Source organism: Macaca fascicularis, chromosome 14 (assembly GCF_037993035.2).
Source record: "Macaca fascicularis isolate 582-1 chromosome 14, T2T-MFA8v1.1".
In the NCBI taxonomy this organism is placed as follows: Eukaryota; Metazoa; Chordata; class Mammalia; order Primates; family Cercopithecidae; genus Macaca; species Macaca fascicularis.
This window is the reverse complement of record NC_088388.1, coordinates 43,868,911-43,884,752: the sequence shown is the minus strand read 5'-3', so window position 1 is coordinate 43,884,752 and position 15,842 is coordinate 43,868,911. Positions and strand designations below refer to the sequence as shown.

The 15,842-nt window shown below is 37.6% G+C and overlaps 1 long non-coding RNA gene across 1 annotated transcript in view; it reads right to left on the bottom strand.

Moving 5' to 3' along the window:
- Positions 1-15,842, bottom strand: part of LOC123568756 (uncharacterized) — a 57,011-nt gene that overhangs the window by 14,139 nt on the left and 27,030 nt on the right. Inside the window, exons 2-3 of the long non-coding RNA XR_006692267.2 lie at positions 7,872-7,985; positions 6,086-6,140 (exon numbers count right to left, since the gene is read on the bottom strand). This is a non-coding gene — a long non-coding RNA (uncharacterized lncRNA). The remainder of the gene's footprint in view (positions 1-6,085; positions 6,141-7,871; positions 7,986-15,842) is intronic.

Below are 15,842 nucleotides of genomic sequence, written 5' to 3'. Positions count from 1 at the left end.
TGTTTTGTTTTTGTCACTATTGTTAAGGAGATAGTTTTCTTGATTTAGTTTTCAGATAGTTTGCTGTTAGTGTATTAAAACACTGTTGATTTTTTGTGTGTTGATATTGTAGCCTATAACTCTACTGGATTCTTTATTAGTTCTAACAGGTTTTTTTGGTGTGTGTGTGTGGAGTCCTGAGGATTTTCTATATATAAGATCACGTCATCAGTAAACAGAAACAACTGCACCTCTTTTTTTATTTTTCTATTAGAATGTCTCTTATTTCTCTATCTTGATTAATTGCTCTGGGTAGAACTTTCAATATTATGTTGAAAAGAATTGGTAAGAGTGGGTATCCTTATATTGTTCCTGACCTTAAGGAAAAGCTTTCAACATTTGAGTGTTGAAATTTTTCTCTATGGATTTCTGATATATGGCCTTTATTGTGTTTAGTTACATTTCCTCTGTACCTAATCTGTTGAGAGTTTTATTGTGGAAGAATGTTGAATTTTGTCAAATGATTTTTCTGTATTTACTGAAATGATGATATGGGTTTTGTATTTCATTATGTAATATGAGGTATTGCATTTATTATTTTGTATATGTTGAACCACCCTTGCATTCCTGGAATGGATTCCACTTGATCAGGCGAATGATATTTTTATTGTGTTGTTAAATTTGGTTTGCTAGTATTTAGTTCAAAAATTTTGCATTGATATTCATCAGGTTTTGTCTTATAGTTTTCCTTATTTACAGTATCCTTTTCTGGTTTTGATATTAAGGTGAGAATGGTCTCATAAAATGCCTTTGGAAGTATTCACTCTCCTTCAATTTTTTTTTGAAATAATTTGAAAATAATTAGCTTTTTTTTTTTTTTTTTAAATGTTTGGTAGAATTCAGCAGTGATGCCATCAGGTTCTGGGCTTTTTTTTTATGAGATATATTTTGTTACCATTTCAATGTAATTAATCATTATTGTTCTGTGCAAACTTTCTATTTCATCATAATTTAATCTTGGTAGATTGTATATGTCAATAAATATATCAGTTTCTTCTGGATTATCTGATTTGTTGGTATATACTTTTTTTGTAATAGTCTCTTAAGATCCTCTGTATTTCTGCTGCATAAGTTGTAATGTATTCCTGATAATTTCTGATACTTTATGTCTTCTCTCCTTTCCTTATTTAGTCTAACTTTCAGTTTGTTGATTTTATCTTTTTATAAAAACAACTCTCTGTATTTCCGTTGCTATTACAATCTCTATTTTATTAATTTCTGTTCTGATTTTTATGATTTCTTTCCTTCCATTAAGTTTGGGCTTAGCTTATTCTAGTTCTTTCTAGTTCCTTGAGGTGCAACATTAGGTTGTTTATTTGAGATTTTTTCTTTTTTGGATGTAAGTGTTTATTGCTATAAAGTTCCTTTTTAGAAGATTTGTATGTTTCCATTTTCATTTGCCTCAAGAGATTTTTAATTTCCCTTTTAATCTCTTTATTGATTCAGTGGTTGTTCAATAGTTTACTGTTCATTTTCCATGTATTTGTCAAATTTCTAAAGTGTCTTTTGTAATTGATTTCTAGTTTGATACCATTGTGGTCAGAAAAGATACTTGATAAAATTTCAGCCTCATTAAATTTATTAAGACTTGCTTTGTGGCCAAACATCTGATCTCTCTTAGAGAATGTTCCATGAATAATTGAGAAGAATGTGTAATCTGCAGGTGCTAGATGGAATGTTAGGTCTCTAGTGTAGTTTGTTTGATGTTTATTTGTTGATGTTCTCTCTGGATGATATATCCATTAATGAAAATGGGTTTTTGAAGTCCTCTACTATTATCCCTTCTTTCAGTTCTATTAATATTTGCTTTATATTTGTAGTTGCTCCAATGTTGGCTTATCTCATTTAGAAAATGCCAACATGCTTTCATTTGCCTATAAAGCCCACACAACCTAGTCTTACGCTGACTCGCTGGACTTATTCTTTCCTAGATTTTCCCTTATTCACCCTGATCTATCCACATGGGATTTCCTTCTGGTCCTTGAATGCCATGTTGCATGCTCAGGAGTCTGAACATATTTTATAAGCAATGTGAAACAAAATTTTTGCTTCACATCATTTCTTCAAACTGGGCAATCTTTGTTTTCTTGGAGTCTGCTCAATCCTGAGAAATTGAGGCAGCATCTAAAATTTGACATAGTGGTTCCAATAATTTAAAGCTTTCTATTTCCTTCAAAGAACATTTTTATTATTCAGTGGATTTCAGTATCAGTTAGAGTCACTGAGCTGAGTTTTGGGTAGTTAAAATTACAATGAGATAATTTTATTGAATACTGTACACCAAAAATATAAAAGTGTTTGATGAGTAGTAGAAAGAATGAAGGCTGCAGAAATTAACCTTAAAAACAGAAGTGAATATGTGCTAGACAGGTCAGAAAAGGTTCCATGGGAAGATAATATTTTTAGCCATGTCTCAAAGAGTAAGCAGCAACTGGATAAGTGAAAATAATCAGAGGGATAGTTCAAGACACAAGATTCCCGAAGAGGGCAAAAAGACAAGATTTAAGAGCAGAACATCAAGAGGATCAAATTGGCTATAAAAATGAGCTTACATTAGAAAGTAAAGTGTATGAGATATTTATTCTCGGGTTTTCTAAATTTAACAAGCTTAATCCTTCTACAATCTGAAAGGTCGGTAAATTCAAATCTACGAAGATTCCATGAGAATATTGTATTGATTTGTGTGTATTTACAGCATCTTAACCTGATTATATTTTTTAGAGTAGAATATATTTATCTTCAAGATATGCAAATATTGGGTTTTGATAGTACTTTTTGTTCTCCTTAAGTGACAAAACATTCACAGTCATGTTGCTTAGTTTAAAAATCAAGCAAGTCTTCAAGTAGTACTTTTCCTTCAAGGTATCCAATTTGATTTGAAGCATACATCAAATCATATCTGATTATTACTTGATTTGTGAGCAGTCCATTGTAAGATAAGGAGCCAGCCAGCAGAGAAATACATGCAAAGCTCAGCTTCTCCCTTAATGTGATCCCTGACCAATAACAACAACAACAACAACAACAACAACAACAACAACAAAGCACACAAGCATGCTCATTATGTCAATGTCAATGACCCAGTTTCAGCATCTTTCTTCTCCATTTCTTTGCACTATTCCAAATCCTGTTTCCATAGTCAGTATTTTCCCATTTTCCATTTGGAATGACCACCTTTTGTGCTTCTGAGATGTTGCAAGTGAGTACAAATCAAGGAGAAAATAGATTATCACAAGTTTTATTTATGCTTTGACTTTAGTGTCATTGTCTTCATGGTTTTACGTGCATAGTTGTATTTTCCAAAAGATAAAATCTCACTGTCTCAGGTTTTTATTAGTATACTGAAATTGGTTTCAAGAAGCAAACTTGGCACAATTTTGCCACATTATTTAATTTTAGGCAAAATTTGTTAAAAAAAAAATGAATGGTTTTACTTCAGAGCCACTTAAATTGTATATATTTACCTTTTTTTATTTATGCATAAAAACAGAAGTTCACTATCAAACTAACAGACAAAAGTTGGCTTTTATAAATTTTGAGATTAAAATTTAATTCTCTAGCCAAGGACAGTATCAGTTAATAGAGAAAAATTCTACCTAATAGAATATACTTTAAATTACTTAACTATATAATTTCCAATTTCCTATTCCCAGTTGTTACTGTGTTCCTTTATAACTGTAGCAGGCAGTTACAAAAATGAACATTTGAAGATAATTGGTTATTTTTAGTATATTTGAAAAATGATCCTGCATATTACCTGATTTTTAAGTAGAAACATTTATGCTCATATTTTTGTTTGTTAATTGCTTTAAAAATTTATAACTTTATTCTCATTCAAAATCCATTTTACTCAGTTTCCATGAAGCCATTCTTTTTTCAAAGTATTACTGAGATTTTGAAATTTGATGTTTTATTTTAGGCTTGATTATTTCCTAACTTTAAAACTTTGGATGAATAATTATAAAGCAGCAAATTGATGTTGCAAAGAGATGACATGAAAAGCAGAGTTTAGCAGATATTTTTTATGATTCACTCTTGAGAGAGATAACGGAAACTGAAGTGAAGTATCCTTGATCTTGGAACTCCATTCCTCCCCTGCTGAGTGAGAGGAGTTTCAGACTGTAGAAAATAAATGGCTGACAGAACAAGATCATAGAGTTTTCCTATATTCTGTAAGTTACTGACAAAAAGCAGGTTGAGTTAAAGCTAAGTCCATGTAACCCAGCATGTTGAGAAAGATCTTTGAGAAAGAGTCCTCAGATTGTTCTTCAGCTTTGCAAGACTGTACAGATCAGACAAGGATAACCGAAACCTAGACCTTGTTGCTTTAGAAGAGTCAGGAATCGGCACAATAATTTTGAAACATAATAAACATACTTTTTATTGCTTTGTCTTTGTCATTGGTAAAGAGGCACTCAGTTATATAACTCTATGGTAAGTCATCTCTCCAAGCTAACACAAAACACAAGCAACAGTCAATATCTCTTTGAAAATGATTTTAAGCTAGTTTTTGAAATATTTAATAATTGCGTGGATAACATACTAAAAAGGGGGAAGACATCTAATTCTGAAAATCAGGTTCTCTCTCAAAAAGATTTCTGAAGGAGAGAGGGAGAGAGAGAGAGAGTCTGAAAATGTAGGGGTACCAAAAATGCAATATTCCAATATACTGATCAGCCATTTTCTGTTTCCATTTTGAAGAAATGTTTGATTTTTTCTGCTAGTTTTTTCTTTTGACATCCATAGTTACATGCTCAGTCACAGAGCTTTTTATAGAAAAATGTATGATACAAAGGCACAGGAGGCATGACTATATTTCTTATCTGGGCTAATATAGCCAAGATGGTCTCAGCTGAGCATTTAGTGGGAAATTGGCTTGGGGTCTACTGAGACGTTCTTCTACTACTCAGGTGATATTTATAATTGATTGCCTAAGAATTTGGGGATGGTTGTTTGGAAGATCTTATTGATGGCAACTCCAGGCTTTTTCTTGTCGTTGCTTTGTTGTTGTTGTAGAGAGAGCAGAGGCAGGGGTGGTAATTTGGTACACAGATACCAGGGAGAGATAAGAAACCACTGTGGTCCTGACACAAGCAAAATTAAAAGGAAACACTAGGGCATCTGGCAGCTTTGCAGAGGGAAATCAGTAATTTTAATAAAGGCATCAATAGAACTGGCAGCACAGATAAAGAACTCCATTCTAAGGGTTTGTGAGACTAGCCCTTCATGAGATGGCCAGAGTAGAAAAATATGAAGTTATATAAAAATATCTTCTTACATAGTACACCACAAAATAATTGTAATGCACAGGCTGGTGAGATTTAGGGAAAATTAAATTACACAATAACTAACCATGTAGTCTTGGAAGTGTCATTTTATCCATGTCAATTTCAATTACCTTCTTAAAAATTAGGTTGCCTAGGATCAAGGAACAGCAAATATATGGCTTGTCTGATATTTCTCTCCTATCCTGGACTATTTATGGACACAACTAATGGATCCCAGCACTCTCTCATACAAACCTTTAGTATGGTTTCAGAAATATGTACACAGCCATGAACCTCATAGTGACGTTTTGGTCAGTGATGGACTACATATATGGTGGCTCTATAGGTTATAATATATTTTTACTCTACCTTTCATATGTTTAGATACACAAAGACTTACCATTGTGTTACAATTGCCTACAGTATTCAGTACACTAACACTGTACAGGTTTGTAACCTAGAAGCAATAGGGTCTACCATATAGCCTAGATATGTAATAGGCTATTCCATCTAGGTTTATGTAAGTACACTCTTATGATATTCATACAATGACAACATTTCTTAATGACACATTTCTCAGAGCATATCCCCATCGTTAAGTGATGCATTACTATATATTTAATCTCCACATTTGAAGTCTGTGCAAAAACAACCAATTAATCCAGGCTAGCATGCAAGGATTATTTGTGTACTAGAGGATCTCTGTATTAGTTTGTTTTTGTGCTTCTGATAAAGACATCCCCAAAACTGGGAACAAAAAAAGGTTTAGTTGGACTTACAGTTCCACATGGCCACATGAGACTTCAGAATCATGGCAGGAGGCAAAAGGCTCTTCTTACATGGTGGCGTCAAGAGAAAATGAAGAAGCAAAAAAAAACAGAAACCCCTGATAAACCCATCAGATCTCATAAGACTTATTCATTATGAGTGATAGTAATGGGAAAGATTGGCCCCCGTGATTCAATTCCCTTCCCTTGGGTCACTCCCACAACACGTGGGAATTCTGGGAGATACAATTCAAGTTGAGATTTGGGTGGAGACACAGCCAAACCATTGTTCCACCCCTGGCCCCTTCAAATTTCATGGCCTCACATTTCAAAACCAATCATGCCTTCCCAACAGTCCCACAAAATCTTAACTCATTTCAGTATTAACCCAAAGTTTATAGTCCAAATTCTCATCTGAGATGAAGCAAGTCCCTTCTGCCTATGAACCTGTAAAATCAAAAGCAAGCTAGTTACTTCCTAGATACAATGGGGGTACAGGTATTAGATAAATACAGCCATTGCATATGGAAGAAACTGTCTAAAACAGAGGGGTTACAGGACCCAGGCAAGTCCAAAATCCAGTAGGGCAGTCAAATTTTAAAGCTCCAAAATGACCTCTTTTGACTCCAGGTCTCGCATTCAGGTCATGGTGATGCAAAAGTTGGGTTCCCATGGTCTTGGGCAGCTCTGCCCCTGTGGCTTTGCAGGGTACAGCTTCCTCCAGGCTGCTTTCATGGACTGGCACTGATTGTCTGCAGCTTTTTCAGGCACATGGTACAAGCTGTCAGTGGGTCTACAATTCTGGTGTCTAGAAGACAGTAGCCCTCTTCCTACAGCTTCACAACATGGTGGCCCAGTAGGGACTCTGTGTGGGGGCACCGACCCTACATTTCCCTTCTGTGCTGCCCTAGCAGAGGTTATCCATGAGGGCCCCACTCCTGCAGCAAACTTTTGCCTGGGCATCCAGGCATTTCCATTCATCTTCTGAAATCTAGGTGGAAGTTCCCAAACCTTAATTCTTGACTTCTGTGCACTCATGGCTAAACACCATGTGGAAGCTGCCAAGGCTTGGGGATTCCAACCTCTGAAGCCACAGCCCAAGTTCTATGTTGGCCTCTTTCAGCCACAGCTGGAGCAGCTGGGACACAGAACACCAAGTCCGTAGACTGTACACAGCATGGGAACCCTGGGTCAGACCCAGGAAACCATTTTTTAATCCTGATCCTCGAGGCCTGTGATGGGAGGGGCAGCCATGAAAGTCTCCGACATGGCCTGGAGACATTTTCTCCATTGTCTTGGGGATTAACATTAGGCTCCTTGCTACTTATGCAAAATTTCTGCAGCCAGCTTGAATTTCCCCCTAGAAAATGGGTTTTTCTTTTTTAATCACATAGTCAGGTGGCAAATTTTCCAAAGTTTTATGCTCTGCCTCCCTTATAAAATGGAGTGCATTTAATAGTGCCCATGTCACCTCTTGAATGCTTTCCTGCTAAGAAATTTCTTCTGCCAGATACCCTAAATCACCTCTTTCAAGTTCAAAGTTCCACAAATTTCTAGGATGGGGCAAAATACTACCACTCTTTTTGCTAAAACATAACAAGAGAGAGTCAACTTTGCTTCAGTTCCCAACAAGTTCCTCATCTCCATCTAAGACCACCTTGGCTTGAATGTTATTGACCATATCGCTATTAGGATTTTGGGCAATGCCATTCAACAAATCTCTAGAAAGTTCCAAATTTTCCCACATTTTCCTGTATTCATCTGAGCCCTTCAAACTGTTCCAATCTCTGCCTCTTACCCATTTCCAAAGTTGCTTCCACATTTTTGGGTAGCTTTTCAGCAACATCCCACTCCTGGTAACAATTTACTGTATTAGTTTGTTTTCACACTGCTGATAAAAACATACCTGAAACTGGAAACAAAACAAGGTTTAACTGGACTTGCAGTTCCACATGGCTGGGGAGGCCTCAGAATCATGGCAAGAGGTGAAAAGCTCTTCTTACATGGTAGCAGCAAGAGAAAATGAGGAAGAAGCATAAGTGGAAACCCCTGATAAACCTGTCAGATCTCATGAGACTTATTTACTATTATGAGAATAGCACAGGAAAGAAAAGCCCCCTTGGTTCAATTACCTATCTCTGGGTCCCTCCCTGAACACGTGGGAATTCTGGGAGATACAATTCAAGTTGAGATTTGGGTGGAGACACAGCCAAACAATATCAGTCTCCAAAATAACGCTTTTCAGCTTTAAAGCTCTATTGTTTTACCCTTGTTACTTCAGTCACATGTTATAAAAATAGCCTAGCTTCTCTTTGAATGATTAGATGGGGATATATGAAGATAATTATATACTGATGCTGAAACCCAATAAAACAAAGCAAACAAAGCAAACATACATCAAGAAAAGAAAGCACTAATATGCTTCTTAATAAATCCTCCAATTCACTCAAATAATAACTACTATTCATTGAAGCCTTACTATATATATATATATATGTGTGTGTGTATATATACACACACACACACACATATAATGTGCTAATTTATAAACAACATGTAATTTATAATCTTTACAATAACTACAAGATGAAACTATCATTATTATTCACACTTGACAATCAATTAAAAAGAGGTTTAGGGGTGGATGCTGTGGCTCATGACTATAAATTCTAACACTTTCGGAGGCCAAGGCAGAAGGATCACTTGAGCCTAGGAGTTTGAGACCAGCCTGGTAATATAGTGAAAACCCCAGCTCTAAAACTAACAAGAAAGCATAGCTTGGCATGGTGGAGCACATCTGTGGTCCCAGCTACTCAGGAGTTTAATCATGTGAGCCCGGGAGATCAAGGCTGTAGTGAGCTGTGATCACATCTCAGAAAGTGAGCCAATTGTCAAAGGTACTCAGGTAATATACAACCTGTGTTCTCTGTATTTACCAGTGCTAGGTGACTACAGTGGCTTATCAATTATCCAGCAACTTCACCTAGAACATAGGAAAATAAAAGAATCTCTGCAAAATATTTTTGATATGTAATACAGGGGTCCTCACTTCATTCATCCACTAAAATTTTCACCTATAACGAACTTCCTCTCAATTTTACTGCCAATAGAATTGGCAACAGTGACATAGAGATCTCTTAAAGACTTGAGTATAAATGAAAATAAATGTGAATGGCTTAGGCTGAGGAAGCCTTAGAAAGACTCAGAGTGTCACAACCTTCAAGAAGGCATAGGAGTAGCAAAACAACAACAACAACAAAAAGCATTTATGATACACACCCAGAAATGACAGAGAGAGCCTCTGAAGGAGCCTTGAAATAATTCGTCAGACACAAAAGAATGTCAGTAAGAACAGGTATAAGCCAATACCCAAGAATACAAAAAAACTTAGACTACCACAGATCTTAACAGGTGTCAATGTGGTAAGGACATCAAAGACTGGTGGTTTCTATCGTCTAAACACTTTTGCATGACATGTCAGCCCTGCCCTACATCTAGAATCTAGATATTGCCCTGAGGTAAAATCATTTCTCTCACCTTATATGAAATAAATAATTTTGCCATAAATTAAATTGTATCACACATGCAGAAAAACCTTTATTTTCTTTGCATAATTTTATAAAATAAGATTTTTATCCATTGCATAAAAAGGAGAAAAAACACACATATAGACAACCATAAATAAAAGGTATAGGGTAAAGAGAGTTTGATGGGTGTACTAGTGTGTTCTCATGAAGCTATGAAGAAATACCCCAGATTGGGTAATTTATAAAGGAAAGAGATTTAATTGACTCAGAGTTCCACATGGCTGGGGAGGCCCCAGGAAACTTACAATCATGATGGAAGGCACAACTTCACGGGCAACAGGGGAGAGGATGAGGGCAGAGTGAAGGGGGAAGCCCCTTATAAAACCACTAACTCTTGTGAGAACTCACTCATTATTACAAGAACATCATGGGGAAAACTGTCCCTATGATTTAATTATCTCCACCTAGTCCCCCTCCTTGACATGTGGGGATTATTACCATTCAAGTGAGATTTTTGTGAGGACACAGAGCCAAACTATATCAATGGGTGTACAAATAAAGCACTAAATATGGAACTGAGAATAGGAGAGAACTTTCTTATAGTTTGAAAAATAGGTTTCATTTATGGAAAATGGTATGTCAAGGAAAGTTACTTTTGTTAGGGTGGCACCCACTCCTCTTTCTGCTAACATCACCTTTAATTTCCTTTGTAACCACTGAGTTTCAGCGTATGTTGAAACCTCTCTCATTCCACACGGAGTGAGTATTTAACCCAGGCCAGACAAAACAGGATTTTTTTTTCTGTAAAAATGAATATATAATACAAATAGCATAAAACTTTTGAAGTACATAGTTCATTAGTCTTCAGCCTAGATACATAGTTGTGCAACTATCATCAATATCTAATTTTCAGAACAATGTTATTGCCTGAAAAAGAAACTTTGTACCTATTATCAGTCATTCCTCATTCCTAATCACCATCAGCCTTTGGCAATCACTAATCAACTTTCCTTCTCTTTGTATTTTCCTGTCTGCACATTTCATACAAATGGAATCATACAATAGGCACCCTTTTATGTCTAACTTCTTTTACTTGGTATACTTTTTCCAATGTTTATCCACATTGTAATATTTGTCATTACTTCATTTATTTTTATGGCTAAATAATGTAACACATTTTGTTCATCTACCTACCATTTGGCAGACTTTTGAGTTGTTTCTACCTTTGGGCCCCAAAGGTGGAAACATTCATGTACAAGTTTTTGTAGTAATATATAATTTCAATTATCTGGTGTACATACTATGAATGAAATCACTGTGTTATGTGCTAAGCCAATGTTTACTTTTGTGTTTAACATGTAAAATAATAAAAACTATCCGGAGGGTCTTGAAGTAGATTTAACCTCATCCTTTTCTCTCCAGTGGCTTCCAGGATGCTGGGTTTCTCCATGATTGTAAGTGGGTGGTTTTCTATGTTGCTGTGGAGCTCAGATGAGAAGAATTAAAATAGGGGTAGTTAAAACCCTCCAAATCTCACTGTTCTTATCAACATTGAGAATTTTCCTTGAATAAACACTCCCTAGATATCTGCAAACTTTTGGTTAATCATCAGAGTTCTGAAAAAGACTGAAAATTTCTGCCAGTGTTCTCATGGATTTATGAAGGATAAGATGTTTGGAGGTTGTTACTCTGACATTTATTACCGATATCACTCTCTTCCTAGTTTTTGCAGTGATCAATTCTTGCAGTCAAATGACTTAAGCTAGTCCTAAGAAAAACAATTTTACTATTGTACATGCAGAAGACTTGGGGTATGTATATAGTAGTTATTTAAGGTACCTTGTCAATATTCTCTGGGCCTTCTGATTTTACTGCATGTCTGGCAACTTCCAGTTACAGATGTTTGCGTATGGTTGCCTCTGAAAGACTTTCTCTAAAGTAATATATGTCTGCTCTAACCTCAGGTACATCAGTCTGAATATGCTTGCTACAAATAACCAATGGTAGTTGGAGTACAAGTATTCAATCTTCCTGGTTTAAGGTGGTACAAATTTGGGGTATCTGTTGCAACAAATCACCCTATAAAGTCAAGCTTTAGTTGCCCACATTGATAGTTGATTTAATAATGCACATTATTGACTTCTTAAAAATTTTTTTTCCCTATCTTACATTCCACTGGCATTTCCTGTACCTCTCAAGTAAAGTACTTGGACTTGAATCTTTTTCTCAAAGTCTGCTTCTCGAACTCAGACTTAGGGAGGATTTCAGTCTGGAACCAAATGCAAACGTGTTCTACAATAAGCATTCTTACCTGAGAAGAAACCATCTGGAGATAAGATTTGGGAGATCAGAGATAAATTCTGGTAACAACATTTATAACCCTCTAGAAACCCTGACTCTATGTTTCTCTGTGGTTATTCAGTCACATGAGGAAAAAAAAGCCCTTTTTTTAAGTAATTTTCAGTTGGGGTTTCTATTGCTTGCCTCTGAAAAAAATCTGAATAATAAAATACAACATTGTTGACTATAGACAAAAACAAAACCAAAAATAAACAAAAAAATCCCAGCATGATAACAGTCTTCAATAAAGAAAGCAGCATGAAACCCAGTGAAGTAATATGCAGCACTTTGGCAGAGACCTAGTGGTCTCTTACCAGGAGAGATCAGCCAAAGATATTTATAAACTTCGGGATCTAACCTCCAGTAATTTAAATCAAGTCTTTTAGGGTAGGTACCAAATTTGAATGGAAAAATAAATCAATATAATTGTTCAGTATTGGTGCACACAGCACAGTGAAGCAAATCTTAATAAGTAAACTGTTTGAGAAGCAACCTTTTTTGCCCAGCTGAGTAACCATTATCCTATGAGAAACATTTGCCCAGATGAGCCAACTACTTATTCAGATACATTGCTATGCAGGAATATCATGAAACAATCAGCAAAGTTGTTTATTGGCTTAAAATTTTCTTGGAATAGTTAAGCCTTGTTGACACAGGTATTCTCAGCTTTCAATCTTCAGCATTAAGCTATATGATGCAGGTGGGTCTTACTTCCTGGTAAAGATGAGCTGGATTTGTCTTTATAGAGGAAGGGTCAATGTTTTTATGGAAGAAGGACATTCTAAGCAAGAGAAAAAAAAAAACTCATGAAGCTGATGAAGAACGTATATAAAGTATTAAAAATAAAGTATTTGTTCTTTGCTGGATTTGAGTGAATAGAGAATTAGCTAAGAAAGGGAGTTTAGGTTACATAGCAGAGAACTAGGAATCAGTGCTCTGTTCTCTCAACAAGGAGGTGCCTTCAAAGGTTTTAAATATCTAACCTTTGGGAAATGTTTGTGGTTTCCATGGGTTTTTATTTAGTTGTTAGTTTGATTTTTGGTTAGTTTTGCTAGAAAATCTGTTTTGAAGTGGTCACACAATATAACATGGATTGAAAAACTGTTTCTCCAAATTTAAATTTTAGAATATGAATATTTTTGATATTTTAATACGAAGAACCACGCTTTGAAGATGATTGACAATGAGAGTTAAATGATAGCAGAAGAGCGAGACTTTGTACATCTTCACTTCCATCTCTGCATACATTATGGGGGTAGAGAAGAGGCATTATTTATTCATTTTGGAGGCAAGAAAGGGATAGTCCAAAGTTTGACTTAATATTAGTCAAGTAACACTGCTAAGATTCATGGCAAAGAGCTCTTATAGTGATCAATATTCTATTTTTTTTTTCAGATTCTAAGAAGGTCTAGGAAGAACACAATAGCAATTTAATATTGTTAGACAAATCATGAGTTTCATATTTAGACCAATCTAGATTCTAATCCTGACTCCAATATTTAAAAGGCATATGACTTTGGGCAAGTTAGTTAACCCCCTTTTCTCTCTGCTCCCTTAAGACGATACTACCTTGTGAATGTGTTGTGAACATTAAATAAGGGAAAAAAGCAGGTGTAAGGAGAATGGCTGTGCTTCAGTCAAGAATAGGCTGAGGTAAACATCTGGTGTAGCATGACACAGCAGCACTGGAGTGCAGGCGCAGACTCCCATACATTACATAACCACAGTCATGTAACCATGTTATGGGTGGGCTCATCACCTGGCTCTGAGCCACTATTGTCTGTGAGTAACATAACTGAATTGCGCTGTTGACTTAAAGAGAGAGAGCCACTGGCCACCTTGCAGGTGGACAGAGGGGAGACAGGAAGAGGTGAGTGCACCAAGGAGTTTAGTTGTAGGCATGGGGGTGGCAGGAGGTGCAGAGCCGGTGCTGAGGGGCTGCAGTCAGAGCAGGAAGTCGAGAAAAAGGCTTATGGAGAGAGAAAGAAGAAAGCCATATCCCATCTACCTACAGTCACCTGAGTGTTCTTTGAACTACCTGCCACCCATCCACCAGCTCCCCTTGGATCCCAGCTTGGGTGGGAACCTGACATTTGGCATATTTGGCAGCGTTCTAAGGTGAGTGAGCCCTCGGTCTCCGATAATCCCGGGTCGACTATGTGGCCATGCTCCTTGCATGGGCTCCGGTGGAAACATGACTGGTGGTGGATGAGTCCCCCATGAGCACGGAGAAGGCACTGAAGCACCTGGAAGCACACTGCACCAAGAAAGAGTGAGTCTTTGCTGGCAAAGTTAGGTAGGCGTTTTTGCTGTGCTAAGGGAAGTGCATGCTCAGTCCCTGCAGGATGCAGTGCAAGTTGGAAACTCCCACTTAGTCTGATACCAAGGAGCAAAAACTCCCTCTGTGGGCTTGCTCCTTGGTCCACCAGAAAATAGAGCATGAACAGCTACTTCAGACCCAAGGGTGGGCCCAGGAACCCACTACTGTGGTGGAGCACACTTCTTATGGTGCCTACACCCCCGCTGAGTTGCATGAGTTAGGCAAACAATGTTGACAGCATTCAGGGAAACCCCTACCCACCTGGGAAGTGCTGTTAACTTTGTGGAGGTGATGGTCCCTGGAGCAGCATTTCCAGTAAATGCCCACGATGGTGCAGGATGATGCTGCTCAATCAGTCCTGCCTGGATGCTCCAGCTCATGTATTACTTGCAGATGAGTGGAGGAATACAGCCTTTTGTGTTTGATTAGGGAATTGGCTGAGGTGCCCAGCTTGGTGGGACATTGGATGACCAGAGGCCACATATGAAATTGGCAATCCACTGGTCCCCTACCAAGGTACAGTGGGTGCTGGCACTGGCAGATACTGGTGCAGATTATAGCCTTGTCTATGGGAACTGGGATAAGTTTCCAGGCAAGGCTACATATATACATGGCTATGAAGGCTGGTCATTGAGTGTAACCTGTATCTTCGCACGCTGGCATCAACTGCTTGGCTCCCCACTTATACACTGTGTTTGTCTCTCCTATACCTGAATTACATTTTGGGAGTGGATATTTTACATGGCTTGGCAGCTATGCCATCTATCATGGATTTGATGGATTACTTGACAATGTAATAGGGACAGTACCACTATGTGGTGGACTTGACTCATGCATTCTTCTCAACTGACATTGCTCTAGAGAGCAAGGAACAGTTTGCATTCACATGAGAAGGGCGACAATGGACTTTTACAATGTTGCCGCAGGGCTATGTGCATAGCCCCACCATGTGTCACGGTCTCGTTGTCACAGATTTAGCCACCTGGTAATGTCCAAAGGGGGTCCACCTGTTCCATTATGTTGATGATATTATGTTAATGTTTGATTCTCTTGCAGAGTTACAAGCAGCGACACCCCTCTTGTGACAAGATTTTAACACATGTGGTTGGACAACCCATAAATCCAGGGTCCAAGGACCAGGATTGCCTGCCAAATTTTTAAGAGTCATATCCCTGGCCCACCACAGTTGTGCAACTGCAGACCTTTGTGGGCCTCCTGGGGTATTGCTGGGTGTTTGTGCCCCATTTGGCTCAAATGATAAAACCATTGTATCGGTTGACAGAAAAGGGGGCTACTTGGGTTTCAGACAATGAAGCTGAGACAACGTTTTTGGTATCCAAGTGGGCTATTAAGCAAGCACAGACCCTACAAATCATTGACCAGGAGCACCCATTTGAGCTTGATGTGCATGTGACAACAGATGGGTTTGGATGGGGCCCACAGCAGCACATGGAGCACTTTAGAACAGAACATAGGCTTTTAATCTCAACTTTGAAAGGGAGCTGAGCTCCAGTACGCATTAACAGAAAAGCAGTTAGCAGCTTCATATGCTGCCCTTCAGGCTCATGAGAGTGTAATGGGA